Source organism: Triticum aestivum, chromosome 7B (assembly GCF_018294505.1).
Source record: "Triticum aestivum cultivar Chinese Spring chromosome 7B, IWGSC CS RefSeq v2.1, whole genome shotgun sequence".
Lineage (NCBI taxonomy): Eukaryota > Viridiplantae > Streptophyta > Magnoliopsida > Poales > Poaceae > Triticum > Triticum aestivum.
Window position 1 is genome coordinate 747,024,911 of NC_057813.1, and position 4,242 is coordinate 747,029,152.

Genomic DNA, 4,242 nt, shown 5'->3' on the forward strand with positions numbered 1-4,242 from the left:
CCCTTCGACTCATTGTTGAAATCAGTCAATTAGCCCGTGTAACATGTGAACACATCAAAGAGGATGCCCACTATTGGAAACAAAATTTATTCTGCAGAAAAAATCAAGACATGAAGCAATCAGCATATACACATTCAGAAATTCTCTTCGACGTAACTCAAATCAGTCAATTCTAGTGCCTGCATAACATTTGAACAAATCAAAAGAGGATGGCCGAAGAACCCACATGTCAACAGGAAGATTAAAAAGCGTCATGGAAGTATCCTCACCACTTATGACAAGCCAGGGTCACAGGAATATTTGCACCTACTCTAGCTATATCTATCTATCTATCTATCTATCTATCTATCTATCTATCTATCTATCTATCTATCTAGTTTATACAAAAAAAAAATTCCCTCTCCAACACGAGAATGGGAGTGGAGCATGTTCCCGATCACACTGCTAGTTCCTCATATGTGTCTTCCCTGGGTTGGTCAACTTGAGCTGCTTACTGCATTCTTCTCGACTCTGAGATGCAAGTGAGAGCGACAGCCACGTCTATCATCTCATGTCTCAGACTGGCTGTTGTATTCAGGCACATTCGAGCAACATTAAGGACAATGATCAATGATGTCACGTTGTACTGATTGCCAAGCGCTGAATCTATCAACATTGCAAAATTCCTTCTGTCAATCAAAGGGATGACATGAAATTACACAACAAAAAATGTCACCACAATTAATCTTCATCGAAGAAACTTTTCAACAAATCTGTGTTAATCAAATGGTTAAAAACTACCGAAAAAGTAAGTAAAATTTAAGCTTATAATGCTTCTTCCTGCCAGTTTTCAGAAGCAAATAGAAATCAGAAATCCCCACAAGATCCCCTTGATACAGACTTATAGCATTGGGGAGAAGCAAATACTAGTTCTTCAAAAGAAAAAGGAAACACAGGAAGTGATGCTTACCCATTCAGCAAGGGTACACTCAGCTAGGCTGTGACCTAAAGCCTTTCTTCCTGTGATAAACTCCAGTATGACAACACCAAAGCTGTAAAACATTTGACTTGATAGTCAACTGACCGCTCTCAAGATACTCCGGTGCACAATACCCAGGTGTACCCATCACTTTGCTTGGAACACGAGGCAAGCCAAAGTCAGATACACTACTAGGGAAAACCTTATACATAGAGGCTTATCAGTAGTGCTGGTTATAAAGAGGCGCTACTGATATTTAATAGTGGCGCGTGGTTACAAAGGGCGCTACTCCTACCTTCATAGCAGTAGCACAACAACACTAAAACGCACTATGAGTATTATGGCCACACCGTTGCCGACAGGCTAGGTATAGTAGTAGCACCACTCGAAGTCACACGCTACTGCTAAGAGAATAGTAGTAGCGCGTTTTTAGGGGACCGCGCTACAACTAAGTTTGTATTGTGCCACATGGCGGGCCCCATTTAGCAGTACCGCGCCTGGCAGGAACTCTCTACGGCTACGTTTTTAGCAGCATCGTGTTTTCCCTGCCCTCGCTGCTGCTAAGGCGCAGTAGCCACCTTTCCTACCCCCTCCCCCCTCCTCTCTTCCTTCACTTTCCCGTAGCTCCCACCTCCTGTCTCCCTCACTTTGCTTCTTCCTCACTGATACGTCTCCAACGTATCTACTTTTCCTAACACTTCTCCTCTTGTTTTGGACTCTAATTTGCATGATTTGAATGAAACTAACCCCGGACTGATGCTATTTTCAGCAGAACTACCATGGTATTGTTTTTGTGCAGAAATAAAAGTTATCAGAATGGAACGAAACTTTGCGAGGATTTTTATACAATAAAAGAGAATTTCTCGAGCCAAGAGTCACCTGAGGGGGGCACTTGGGTGGGCACAACCCACCAGGGCCCGCCTGTCCCGCTAGGCACGCCCAGGTGGGTTGTCCCCACCTGGTGGCCCCGCAGACCCTGAAACCGACGCTATAAAATCCTATTTTTCCAAAAAAAATCAGGGAGAAAGAATTATCGTGATCCACGAGACGGAGCCGCTGTCACCTCCTGTTCTTCATCGGCAGGCCAAATCTGGAGTCCGTTTGGGGCTCCAGTGAGGGGGATCTTCATTCTTCGTCATCACCAACCCTTCTCGCCAATTCCATGATGCTCCCTACCGGGAGTGAGTAATTCCTTCGTAGGTCGCTGGTCGGTGAGGAGTTGGATGAGATTCATCATGTAATCTAGTTAGTTTTGTTAGGGCCTGATCCCTAGTATCCATTATGTTCTGAGATTGATGTTGCTATGACTTTGCGATGCTTAATGCTTGTCACTTTGGGCACGGGTGCCATGATTTCATATCTGAACTGTTTATGTTATCACCATTATATCCATGTTCTAGATCCGATCATGCAAGTTATAGTCAACTACGTGTTATGATCCGGCAACCCCGGAGTGACAATAGTCGGGACCACTCCCGATGATGACTGTAGTTTGAGGAATTCATGTATTCACCAAGTGTTAATGCTTTGTTCTGGTTCTCTATTAAAATGAGGCCTTAATATCCATTAGTTTCCAATTGGACCCCGCTGCCACACGAGGGTAGGACAAAAGATGTCATGCAAGTTCTTTCTATAAGCACGCATGACTATTTACGTAATACATGCCTACATTATATTTTATGAACTAGAGCTAGTGTCGTATCGCCCTAGGTTATGACTGTCACATGATGAATATCATCCAACAAATAACCGATCCAATGCCTATGAATTTATCTTATATTGTTCTTGCTAAGTTACTACTGCTATCATTACTGCTGCACTTGTTACAAAACTACTGCTATCACCGTTACCATTACCATTGCTGCTGTCACTATTATCCAAACTATCATATTACTCTGCTACTAATCACGTTGCTGCAGATAACTAATCTTCAGGTGTGGTTGAATTGACAACTCAGCTCCTAATACCTTCGAATATTCTTTGGCTCCCTTGTGTCAAATATATAAATTTGGGTTGAATACTCTACCCTCGAAAACTATTGTGATCCCCTATACTTGTGGGTTATCACTCACTACTCCCCCCATTACTCTCTTTCTCTTTCTTTAATGCTCCTAGCTAACTACACCACCTTCATTAATTAATGCCACTCGTTTCTCTTTTCCCTCACTTTTCCTCCCCCTCCACTAGTTAGAGACATCTGCTTCCCCAACTAGCTAGGTAGAAAAACCCATTTAATGAAGTGACATATGTACCTCCCTAACTAGGTCTAGCCATGTCAAGAAGTAACCTTTGTCCACTTTTGATAACTCCCTAGGTGTATGTGGCGACACCGATCGGCTTCATCACCGTGCTCGATCTCTATGTCAAGATAGGTGATTAAAAAGGTGTGCTTTTGTAAGAATGGAAATATGTGTTTGTGTTTGTGTGTGTGTGTGTGTGTGTGTGTGTGTGTCACTAGTAGAAAACATGACTTTGGTCCAAGCTCGATCTACACATTAGTCACGGTTGCATTATGAATCGGGACTAATGTGAGTCTTGTTGACGATGTATAATCTTCATTGAGTCTTTTTGACGATGTAGTTGCAAGTATTCGCGACATGTCATAACTTGTATCGCTATTTCGAGATGATGACGAGAGACATCATTTTGTGTTCGATGATGATTATATATGATGATGACATGATTTGATGAGACTATTTGTATTTTGTATGTGTATGATATGATTAGATGTGTATGTGTATGATATGCTAGGGACTATTGTATAAAACCTGTACAAATACAAAAGAAAATATGCAGCAGAAAAAAAATTCAGAAACTAATAACAGTAGCACGGGGTATGATTTTAGCAGCAGCGAGAGCTTAGCAGTAGCGCTCTTTAAAAAGGGACACTACAGCTATTAGCAACAACACGTTCTTGTAACACATGCTACTGCTACCTCTAGATAGCAGTAGCGCGGGCCAACACGCGCTACTGCTAAAAGTTAGCTGTAGCGTCGTAGCAATAGCGCGGCCACCCGTGCTACTGCTAGGCATTTGACCCGGCTACTACTAGGCTTTTTCCTAGTAGTGATAGCTTTGGATGATATCCCTCGGCAAGTAAAATGTTAGCGCATTTCACATCGCAGTTTATGACAGGAGGGTTGCAGTTAACATGCAAATGCTTTAGGTCTTCAGCTGCCCCTACAAGTATCTTCATCCTTGCATTCCAGTCAGGAGGCTTCTTATCAAGGGGAAAGATCTAGATAAAAAAAGAAACCAAATTCTGGTGAAAACAAGTTTCTACT

At 42.4% G+C, this 4,242-nt stretch overlaps 1 pseudogene; it reads right to left on the reverse strand.

Moving 5' to 3' along the window:
* Window positions 1-490: 490 nt before the first annotated feature.
* On the reverse strand, window positions 491-4,187 carry LOC123158742 (probable serine/threonine-protein kinase PBL5; annotated as a pseudogene).
* Window positions 4,188-4,242: the final 55 nt, after the last annotated feature.